Source organism: Falco punctatus (genome assembly GCF_963210335.1).
Source record: "Falco punctatus genome assembly, chromosome: 16".
NCBI lineage: Eukaryota > Metazoa > Chordata > Aves > Falconiformes > Falconidae > Falco > Falco punctatus.
In genome coordinates, this window is record NC_137596.1 from 5,838,693 (window position 1) to 5,850,743 (window position 12,051).

Here is a 12,051-nt window from a genome sequence, read left to right on the forward strand (position 1 = left end):
AGCGAAACCACTTACGCACAGTGAGGCCGGCAGCATTTCCATCCTACCTTTGCTGTCGCCATATCAGACGTCTCCATGTTTTCTGCTTGGCCTATTAGCAAACAAGAGTGTTGAAGGAGAAGGGAGGAAAGAGAAAGGGAAAGTCAAAAGAGGATGAAGAAGAAGAGAAACAACTTGACAGGAGGCTGAGAACAATAAAGTCATCACTTAGGAGCTAGTCCCGAGCTTTCCCTCCTGACCCCAGAGACAGGCAGATAAAGCATCTCAAGCAGGTTGTCCCAGCTGGAATCTGGCACAGGACCCAAGTCATTGCCACCCCCTACACACTTCTCCCCCCTGCCACCACCCAAAAGTCTAGTAAGATGCTGAGTAACAGAGAGGACCCTCCGCCCAGCTTCCTGCTGAAGTCTGTAGGAGCAAGCAAGCAACCCATCTTCTGGACATGCTGCTCTTTCTCCCTCTTGCTTTATGGAAAGGGAGAGTGACACAACCAACCCCCCAGACAGGTACGTCAGGAATCAGGGAAAAGGAAGAAATCAAGTGGGTTCTGGGCAGTGCACAGGTACAGGAGGGATGATCAGACAAGAGGAGGATGGAAGTAGGGGAAGAAGAGGCAGCTTCTAAAAGGAAAGTGAAAGGGGTCAGCCACATGGGTAGGGAAGCAATGGTGCAAAATAAGCATACCAGAGACAGACCGTTTAAAAAGATTTACACGTGCAGAGAAAAATGCAAGGTGGAGGCTAGTCATCTGCACCCTACTGAGCACACTCACCTCAGAGTAACCCTCAGAAATGATTGGGCCTAAACTAGGAACTCTTTGGTGCTGTCTCTCAGCTCAGACTGAAAATACCAAATCATCATCTAAGGCAAAATCTGTCCCAGCATCAAAAGCCATCGGTAGCGGCGGCCTCCTGGCTGGGGCCAGCCCTGATTGGCGGTGCACGGTGACTTCATGCCGCCCCATTCATCACCCAGCTTCTCCCTCCCCGGTCCTGCAGGCTCCTCCTGGCCTACTTTACTACACTAAATCAGTCTGGAGCCTATTAGCCAGCCCAGGAACCGCTGTACGCAACTCCTCGGAGCGCCCTGGCACCGGCAAACCAGGCTGACTGGAGCAATCCTGGCTGGGAGGGAGGGAGGGAGGGAGGAAAAACACCGCAGAGCTCAGTCAAATTAAGAGCCTCTGAGGGCTGGAAACATCACTGCTTGAAAGTGCTTATTCATACAACAGTGCAGCAGGCTGCGCTCAGGCACACAGCAGGCACCACAGCATAGTACACAAAGACCAGGGGCGCTGGCAAATCATTTACAATACACCGAACAGTTTACATACATTGAAAGGCAGCTACGTAGTCTCTGCAAAACCAAACCACTACACCTTGTGCACAGGTATACACCCCCCACACACACAGAGCAGACCCTGTGGGTTTTAATATACTGACTGTTTTGCAGTCCTGCCATCAGTGTGCACTGGAATACATAACGCAGATGTCACTGTTGTGCAGACGTGCAATGTAAACAGTAAAGGGGGCCCAGCGATCCAGAGACAAACAACAGTACTTGGCACTCAACCCACCTCTAAAAAGGACCATCACAGAGAACACTCCCACCCAGTCCCGTCCTGGCATACAGGAGATGTATGTTTCAGGTATGTGTTTCTGTTGTGATGCATTCATGCAGCCACCTGCTTACACAAATCAAGGCTGACACACTTCACTTTTTATTTAGTATATTCAAATATACCAGCCTCATGCTCATCAGGGACATAAAACCCATCTTATAAACACACCTTTTTCAGTCTCCATCCCAAGCACTGCTGTGGATATAACAGAGCTTCCACATACCTGATCCTATGCCACACAAGAAGACTATCATACCCCCTGAGTTAGTTACACTTACTAGGATGAGGGTTGTCATCCTTGTTGCACACTAGATGGATTTCCAAATACCTCCTACACTATAACGTTGATTTCGGTAGTCCAGAAAGAAACTGTAAGATATTCAGTGCAGACAGAGATGGATAAAGAGCAAATGTACACACTGTGGACAATCTACCTGCCAACTCCTCTTTTATGGAGCCACCAAATTCCCTTAACACAGCCTACTTGTGTAGCATTTTCCTACAAGTATTCATAGCAGGGGGGGGTGTGGTGGTGGTGGTGGAACCCCCAACAGCTTCATGACAGATTTTCAGCAGATCTTAAGCTGAAAAACCAGTAAAGCCTGACTTTGCAATTCAGAAAAAGTTGAATTTCCATGTTGCAGTCTCTTCACAGCAGAGGCTATCTGTAGTTCCAGCAGGGTGCAATAGCTCATGAACTTAGGAGCAAACAGGAAACATCTCCTGAGGAAGTCCACTTTTCCGAAGGGAACAACCCACTGTGACATACTTGAGGTCTGGCTTGGAGTTTGAAATTCTATAAATAGCTACAGCGATAGTCACATTAGGTCAGGGTTTGAGCTTGTCACTGCCTCAAAAAAGATACCTTACAAATTAGAAAGCATTGCTTGTTAAAAGCACTACCCAAAAATGTCACTGCCCCTTCAAATAGTCACACACTGTCACAACTCACAGCTGTTGGGGTGTCCTCCGTCTAGATACATTGTTGTGGCTTTACTACGACATTACAGTTCTAGCTTCACACTAACCAGAGCAGACTCACCTCTGAAAGATTCATGATAACTGAAAAATTTACTTACTCAAGTACCCACGCAGTGGGAACAGGGTGCTCAGAAGGCTCAGACAGATTAGTTAACTAGAAAAGGTACGTGACCTGCAGGCACAAAACGCAACATGCTACCTGCGAGGCACCACTTCAGCTGTTTGATTCTCCCATATGACAAGAACAAAAAGCCTACAGGAGTCGGGCAAGCAGTAAAAAAAAAAAAAAAAAAAAAAAACAACACACCACATAAAAAAACACAAGCAAAAAAACAATCCCTGTGCCTCTGTGAAACATATGTGCAAAGCAAAACTTATTAGTAACTGAACTAGTGAGAGTGAAAACTGGAAGCAACTCGGGGAACTTCATGGGGAGAGAGAAAGAACTGCTACAAATAATGCCAGCAAGTAAGGAAGAGATAGTTCAACTGTTATGGACCTTCATGTACAGATGGCCAGGAAGGTGTGCCAGATGGACAAACTCCTGAATCCTTTCTGAAGTCAGCAATGTTCTGGAGCTCTACAGCCTCTCCTGTCAGAGAAAATCATATGAAATCACACCACCTGCAAGCTAGGGCACACCTCCATTTCCCCAGGAAAAAAAAAACCAAAACCAAAAACACACACACCAAAAAAAGAAACCAAACCACTCAGAAGGGACTCCCTCTTTGCTGCAGCAGCTGGGAAGTCACATGAGACTTCATTTCCAGAAAAAAAAAAAATGCATTTCAGAATCTTGGCATCATGGGAGCTGTAGTCACACTGTACAGAACAAAGTGCTTGTAGTAACCCATTTCTTTCTAAGCTATGTGAATGCAGTGCTTGTCACAGCATGCAAGTTAGAACTTAGGGTCTTGCGAGAACAAAGTAGACCAGCATCACAGCAGAGAAGCAGTATCTCCAAGCAGCCTGGAAGAAGAGAAAGGAGAGAAGCTTCTCTCCGTCAAAAGGTAAAGAAAAATAATGCCCTATTAGAGGCTCTGGGGAGCAAGAATACTATTGTGTAAGGAGAAAGAGGGTCAGTGTCAGGAAGGTGGAGAAACTGGGATGATTCAGATTTATAATACTTTTCAAGAAAGAAGCAGTAACACAGAAGGCGGCTGCTGCTTTCACAGTCTTTTGGCTCTTCTTGCCCTCATTGTCTTGCATGTTTGAACTTTTAACCTTCCATTTGCTAGAGATGGTGCAATCATCTCACTCTCCCCCCCAAGGAAAAAAAAAAAAAAAAGAAAAAAAAAAAAAGAGACTCATCATTCACTCTGAAAAGGGGCAAGCTAACAGAAAACTTCATGACTCATGGCATGCTTCATACACAAATTCCTCCTTGGTTTTAAATCATCAGGAAATGAAAAGCCATCTTCTAATTTTTACCCTCCTTCGTAAATAGCTGGCAGCCACCAGCAAAAAGGCAGCAAGACTTTATTTACCTTGAGCTGCAAAATTATGGCTTGATCATCTCCCTTTTCATTTAGGTCAAGATATTCTAAAATAACTGATGGCATGAAATAAGTCACATCACACCATAGCCCAACACCTTAACAGAACAAGATTTTCACTCGGGATAATGCTGAACATCTGGTCTCTCAAAATCAGAGTACTTCAAAGTGCCTAACAGCCAAGACACTTTGGATCCTTTGTAAATTAGGAGTCTTTCAAGTGTATCAAGCTGATTCTTTATATGGAGTCCAATAGCTTTCATTCTTTGGGCTGGCACTGCCTCAGGATAATCTGTACACACATGTAGGTAGCACACCAGAAAAACAAAGCCCCTGTACACATCTGGACCCATGGGGTGTATAATGCAACATCCTATCCCAAGCAAAAACCTAATCTCGCATGTTTTAGATAAACAGGCCAAAACCTTGTAGCAAGAACATACAGCACAATATTTTGGCTTAAAGAATTAAAACCTTAGAGGAATGACTGCAAATTCATAAGAGGAAGAGAAAGGCCCTGGGTCCTTCATTTCTGAAACCTGAGACAGAAGAAAGCAGCTAAAGCAGAGGCTCAAGACCCACTTCTTAAACACAAGCTTCCAGTTCGCAGAGAAGCATTTCGCATCAGCAGTGAAAGCCTCCCACAGTCCGAGTCACTCACTACCTCTTGCATGTTCAAGGGGTCTTCCAGTAGCAGTGGCATCAGCAACAGGGTAGAGCAAAGGATGGCAGCCTGCATATAGGAATACAATACACAGAGAATGCCTGTTTCTCCCACACTGTCACATACCAGAGTTACACTTCATTGGGGAACCCAGAATAAAGATTCCTGAGGGGTCTGATACATGGCAGGCGCTGCACAAAGCAACAGCCTGCTCAAGCTCGCAAAAAGAAGTCTGAGCACTTACATGTCTGAGCCTGAAGCAAAGATTCTTCTCCAGAGTAGAGAAGTAATGAAATCTTACAGCGCTGGAAACTTAGTTAGACCCTTATGCCTCAAGCAGGCCTGTATTACATATAGTCTGCCATTTAAACAAGAAGGGGGTTGGGAGAGAGAACACACAACAGAGCATACTACAACCAAAGGTTTGTGCCAGGGTACTTATGCAGGAAGGGAAAACAAGCAGCAGATAAGGCTGAAGTCTTAGATCAAACTTGCAAGAGAACAGAAAAAAAAAAAAAGCAGAGGGGCTCAGGGACAGACCTTATCTAGTACCATTGCAATGCCTGATCTTGTTAGGATGCATGGTGCGGGTGGGGAGACACATGCTGCCATCAGTGAAATGCACAACAAATACTCTGCAAAGGCCAAGAAAGAAACTGATGGGAAGAACAAGGAAAGAGGAGAAGGAAAAGAAGAAACGCAGAGGTCAGTGAGCACTCACACGGTTACAGTCATCTGCAGAAATGGGGAAGCCTGTCCAAGTGCCAATGTGCTCCCCAGCAATCTGAGGAAGCGTCACTTCAGCAGCAAGGGAGCAAACACTGTTGAACTGAAAGAGGAGGGAATCCCAGCTTGGTCACACACGCACAGTAGTTTTGGGGAAAAAGCAGCACAGAGCGGTGACCTCAGAATCCACAGTGGAAAGATGTAATGCCACCATTGAGACAGTTCTAGGATGGCTTTTATTGCTGTTGTTGTAGTCACTGCAGTTTGGCCCCAGAGGTAGGGAGCAGTGACTAGGCTGATGAGAAGGCAGAGCGCTATGGAGAGATCTCCAAAGAGCTTGATCTGCGCAAGAAGCACTGGTCTCCTTCCTCTGCTCTCAGATTTCTTCCACCACAGGCAATTCAGTTTTAAAGGCACAGCTGCCTTTTAAGTTTCTGCCTGATGTGCTGCTACTATGGAATAAGATGCCAAAACCCAAGAGAAATAAGAGTTATCTATTAAAAACAAAAAGAATTTGAGGTTAATAATTACCGGAATGAAATTCAAGGCCAGAATTAACTAACTGCCATTTTTCTTGCACTAGGCTGCCCAGTACCAGGTGGAAGCGTGTTAGCTTTTCCCAAGTCTCTGGAAACAAGGGGAGAAAAACTGGTCTGAGCATCAACATCACTACCAGTTTTCTTCTTCATGAGAAGCATGAGTGTCTAGCTCAGAAGAAAGCCAGAGTGTGGCTTGCAGAGGTAAAGCCCATAAAAGAATGTTCCAAGCTCAGCTGACCCTTTGCAAGTACTTTTTCTGCTCTTTGCCTTTTCTGCTAGGACTCTGATCCACCGGTAAATGGAGCAGCCTGAACAGCCCAGTCTGAGCTATCAGGTCACCGCAGGACCCTGTATGCTTTCTGCTTGATGATTAAGGTGCCGCCCCCACCCCCAGCCTTCTCCCACCAACAAACCAGCACCAATTAACACTTCCTCCCAGAGACACACAGATGAGCTTCTCTTACTGTGTCCAATGCTTTGCTCAGTGGAGTTAGAACCTCAGGGTGGACAGAAGGTATGTAAAAAGAGGCTGGTAAAATATAAAGTTACAGCATTGTCTTTGTAACTTTTTATGTTACAAATGTAGGTTTTTTTGTAAAACTTTTTTTTTTAAACTTTTTTTTTGTAAAAATTTTGGTTTTTGTAAAAACCAAAATGTCTTTGTAACATTTAACTACCTCATACATTAAGTACCTACACTTTGTGCTCCGCATTTCCAAAGAGTCTTATTTCTTATGGTCATAGAATGCAACAAGAATTAAGTACGTACTTACCATCACCACATAATTCCCCCCTCCACACCCAGTGTTGTTTCTACCTCTTAATTTTGTATTGCAACTCATTTTGAATGCTTGGTCTTACCCCATGTAGACAGACAACTAAAAAGTGTAGAGATGCACATATTTTCCAAGGTAACCATTACAAATACTTGCATACGCCAAAGAAATAACACTAAAAGTATGGAAGAGACCACGATACAGTGTTTATGCGCTGACTCTAAAGTTCAGGAAAAGCTGATTTGTTCAGCGACTCACATGGAGAGCACCCTGTACAACAGATAGTAGTTATCTTTTATAAGAGTAGGAGGATGTTTCAGCAAGCAAATCCAAAATAATTTGAATTCCCAATTCAGACAAGTGCCCTTAAGATTTTGGGGAAATTTTTCTGTCCCTGCAGAAAAGCAAGAAGAAATATCCCGCACTGAGCAGCTGGGTTTCAGAAACAGCTGATGACTGCACTGTAAACAAGGGCCTGTAAAGGTCTCTGTGAGGACAGCAGCACATGCATTCCAAGCTGAAAAAAAGCTATTCCCAGCTCCCCTTCCACCACTCATATAACCTGCCACAGTCTCAGGGGAAGCTGAGGCAGCAGCACGGGTCAGCAGCACTTTCTCCTCCAGCTGCAGTCTGAAGCTTAGGCAGAACGATCAGTCTCCCTCTGTGCGTTCAGCTTCCCTAAGCAATCAGCTAGGAAGCCAGGGCTGTGAACAGCGATGCCAGCTCCGATTTAGATATAGTATGGTCCCAGACTCTCAGAAAATTGAGGTGGGAGAGCTAAAAAAAAACAACCTATAAAATATAAGCCTTCAGTTTCTGCCCTTCAACATATGCCAGTCCTGTCTGTCAGTTTACCGACTCAACAAGCAGGTTTTAACTTACTCATCCCTGCAATACTTCTCCCCACCTAGTCACTTGAGCACTTACCTTTTCTATGCCTGCTGCATTATCAAATAAGTCACTATAAATTAGATCTTACTCCATTCTCATCTCCAAGATTGTTAGGTAGAGCTTGAAAGTTTTGAGCTCTTATTAACAATCAAGGCAGATTAGAGCTGTAGCAATTTAAGATTAGAGCTGTAGCAACTTACGTGGCTACTGCCTCGAGACATCTTTCTCACTCTGCTGCTTGAAATTAAACCCCAGCACTAAGGGTGGCAAGAGACACCAGGTACTCCTTACAGACACCATGACCAGCGACTCAGTCTGCCAACTTGAATAGTCAACAGTAGCACAAGCTGAGACACCGTCTGGTCCCCTCCTCAGCTTGGATGTCTGGCATCACATTTTAGCCTTTTATTGTTGATTATTAAATAGATACACAGGCCTCGCTTCCACCTCCCAGGCAGTATTCTTGTTGCAGCACAAGCAAACTAGCAAGGCTGCAACAAGGCTTTACCGCTGGTCAGATTCTACTGTCTGTGCTGCATCTCCTTCCTCCAGAGGTCAGACCACACTGCTCCTCCTCCATCAACCCCCCCCCCCCCCCATCCTCAGGGCTATTTTAACCATTTAGCAGGAACGAGCTACACCTGCACATCATCCAGGTCAATCAGCCCACTGCCTCTGAGGCAAGGCCACAGCTGCATGTTATCAATGCTAATCAGCCCACTGCCTTCATTCCTCTACATATTCTGGAGAGCGAAATGTCTTCTTCAAACTGGCTTTTTGGCTCCAAAGCTCCACGAAGCAGCTAAAGGACAAGTTCTGTTATCTGCATTCTCCCGTACTGTATGTCTTCTCTATCAACTGACTGTTGGCTTAGATATACAGTTGCGTCTAAGATCTCCTTTGGCTTCCACATAAATAGCACACCGGGTCCCAGACTATGACCAGGAATCCCAGGCACTGCTGTATACAAATATTACAAACAGATTTCAGTAACATGACAAAGTAGATTTGCAGGTATTTTGCCTGGGCAGGGGGCACAGAAGAGACCTGGTTGAAGACTGAAAATAACACGGAACTCCAGAATATTTGAGATATACATTTGATGTTTGCCCAGCTGTCTCCCTAAACACACCCCTCCTCCCCTCCACAAGGAAAAGGGGCTAGAAAAGAACCTGAAGAGCTGTACGCCATCCAATCATGTTTTATTTTAACACCACCTATGGATTAGTGCACTGTATTAATCAGTCATACCACATAAGATGGAAACAAGGAACAATGTACTTTTAGAGCTTTTCTTTGCAGTGGGAGCACCAGGTGCATTCACGATGTGACTCATAGGTACATCTTGGTTTCTGATGATACCTCAGTTAAAATGTTCCCAAGCATGAAGAAAGGTAGATTTCTCTGACAGGAAGACAAAGAGGTATTGCCTACACAGTGCTCTTTTTGAGGAAACGTTGCACTGATTTCTAGCATCAGTTTGTTTCTACAAGTGCTGTCAAGAAGAGATCACTGGTACAGTTAAAATTCCTAGATCCTTCAAGTTTGGAGCACATGCAATAAAATAGGAAGGACAGTTACAGTCCCTAGCTGTTTCTCAGGCCACACCCCAGCTTATGATGGCATCCTCATCAAAAGGGATACGTTCTACACCTTGGGAAACGCTGGCCTAGAGCTTTTAAGTACAAGTCCGCAATACAGGTTCTACAGCAGTCACTCCCTGCATCACTGCATAAACCTGGCTACACACTAACAGAAATAAGCATCAAGCTCCCTAGAAAAACCCTCACTTCTCTGCATCTTTGAAACCTCCTAGCTCTGGCTGTGAGAGGCTGAGATCAGTTAAGTTCTCAGACTCTCCAACGGCTAATTTCATCGCAGGATTGAAGTTTTAGTGCTGCAACAGAAGACCACAACGGCCTTGTCTGTCTTTGTTGATCTTGCCCGTTATTTGGGTCAACAACTGGACAGCTTTCAGACAATCTCAAGAGGCCCTAAAACAGGCTTAATGCCAATACGTTCCCTCTCAGAATGCCCTCCTCCTTCTCCACATTTGGTACGAAGCGGAAGGAGGTGTAAGCAGAACAAATCTAAATTAGTCTTCTGAACAACCAGGCTCGCTCTCAACAGCCAGTTGGCATCTCACAGCAATGACTACTTGAAAAAAGCCTTGGGTAGAACATGCGAGCAGGCAAACAAAGTTGGAAGTGTGATACATTCTGCACCACAGCCACTGCGTGACTGCAGCGCTCCTTGGGGGATATGAGTTAGCCAAACCTGGGTACTTCTAAGCAGGTTAGTTACACACCAGGAGACCCTGTCCAAGGGACACAGGGATATATCTTTGATTAGCTCACGCCAAACTATAGGTAACAGCATGCTCTTCAGCATCCAGTTGGTAGCCTCACTCCCTCAGACCTGCTGTTAGCAACTCCGGGAAGGCTCCGAGGCACAGTGAACGTTTTGTTGCAAGGTGACACCAAGCAAACTGCTCAGCAGCTGACAGCATACTGCACAAAAAAGCCTGCTAGCAAGGGCCAAGGAGGCTTACATACAGAACTGGAGACCTATGAAAGGGGATGGTTAATTATAATGCATCCCAGCCTCCTACCCCCTCCTCTGCCGCTTCTCCACATGCTTCAAGATAGCTGTGCTGCTGTATTATTCTGAGAATCACAGTGCTCCCGGAGGATACAGAGCTGATGGGGTGACCATTACTTAAGGTCTGCAAGTGAAGCGGAGTTACACAACAAACTTCTGCTCTTGGGAACAGGAAGGAAGGGTAAGGAGTCTGCCCAGTGTCTCAGATAAGGAGAAAGAGGGACATTAAAACGCCTCCTCACCTCCTCCTCATGTTCTCGAGCATCACGAGCTAGTGACGCAGCCGTGTGAGGTCTGTCAGACCTCCTCTGCATTCAGTGATCTGAAAGGCACATTGGGGTTTATCTAGTCTTAACTAACACTAGCCCAGCAGAGACAGAACTGATCAGGCAATGGAGAAGCAAGATCCACATCTTGGTTTGTCCTGCTCTTACCATCCAGTGTTAAAGTCATGCCTTTTCTTGTGAAGTTACATTACTGATCTGTACGGGGGTTCTCCCACCACAAGCTCTGTCTCAGAGCTAACTTTTTAGAAGGGAAATAGGCAGATATCATTTTGCCATGACAGCTTGAAAGAGAGGGCCAAATTCTAAGAATTACTTCTTTTTAGTGATGGTAGGAATTCACACAATCTATTTCACTTATTGTCTGAACAAAACCTATCCACGATGTCAATGAAACTGTCTCATGAGTGGCAATCAGCTAATGCTCAGAGGTATGGTATTAAACTACATTACTACAGATACGTAAAATAACCCTGTTCTCAAGTTTGGTCTGAACTCTTCAAAGCTCCAGGCTCCCATGCACCGAGCAACCACTGCCACCAAGTGCAGGAAGAGGCACAAGGAAGCCAGTTAATCCTGCAAGGTCTTCTCCTCATCTCTGGCCCCAGTAAGAAAGAGGAGAGAGATCTGTCCTTCCATACCCCTCACGGTCATGGCAGGGGGAACAACAGGGACTATGGCCCTTGCTTCAAATCTAAGTGCTCTCAACTCAGTCTCCTTAACATAGAAAGGGAACAGGAATGGAGGAAACTGCAAGCATAGCACAATTTTGATGAATCAAATCCAATACTGACTTTCTACAAAAAGAACAGCCTTACCTCCACTGACAGCAGAACATAGGCATACTCTGCAATTAACAGCAGCCCATCTTCTAAAGAAAAAACAATGTTGGCATATGAACAGATGACATTTCCATTCACAGTAACTCTACTGACAGTAGCCAATCTGGCATTCCAAGTGGAAGAGACCTGATCTTAAGCTGCTCTTGTCTTTTACAGCAGAGAACCTATCCTGGGGAAGCAGGAACAACCAGAAGGTGAGGGGAAAAAGGATACTAGCTCCAAATCTAAATATTAACCATCTTTCCTACGTGGCAGATGAGACTTGTGCCATTCTGGTTTAACTTTCTATTTAATATTAAGTCAAACTGACTCAGAGTTTGAAGGTAGATGCAAATCCAAACTCACCCTAAGTTATTGCAAGAGCATCAAGGTTCTTTTCTAGGACCCTCTGAGAGCTCATCAGCCTCCAAGTCTTCTCCACAGCAAGACCTTTAGCACCACTTTTGGAAGCCTCCCTAAAGATGATACATGAGGCGTCCATCCATGACTGATAAAAGCTACTCAGCTATTTGACATACTACTATTAGGCCCCTTCCTACCAAGGACTCAAAACTCAGGCATCCCTTACAGCTAGCACTGCTGGAAGGAGTAGTGAGCTAGTCTCCCCTGATCTTACACTCGTACTGGAAA

General features: G+C 45.1%; 2 protein-coding genes across 9 annotated transcripts in view; one reads left to right on the top strand and one right to left on the bottom strand.

The window, feature by feature from the left end:
• Nucleotides 1-12,051, top strand: part of HSPA8 (heat shock protein family A (Hsp70) member 8) — a 240,724-nt gene that overhangs the window by 82,707 nt on the left and 145,966 nt on the right. The gene's annotated exons all lie outside the window — the stretch shown is intronic.
• Nucleotides 1-12,051, bottom strand: part of GRAMD1B (GRAM domain containing 1B) — a 107,346-nt gene that overhangs the window by 74,977 nt on the left and 20,318 nt on the right. The window contains exon 1 of one of the 8 annotated variants that reach the window (XM_080366838.1): nt 773-3,713. The exons of 6 other annotated variants lie outside the window; for them this stretch is intronic. The gene's annotated coding sequence lies outside the window, so the exon portion shown is untranslated. Of the gene's footprint in view, nt 1-47; nt 66-772; nt 3,714-12,051 lie in introns of those variants that run through there. One more of the 8 variants, XM_080366850.1, reaches the window with a different exon arrangement.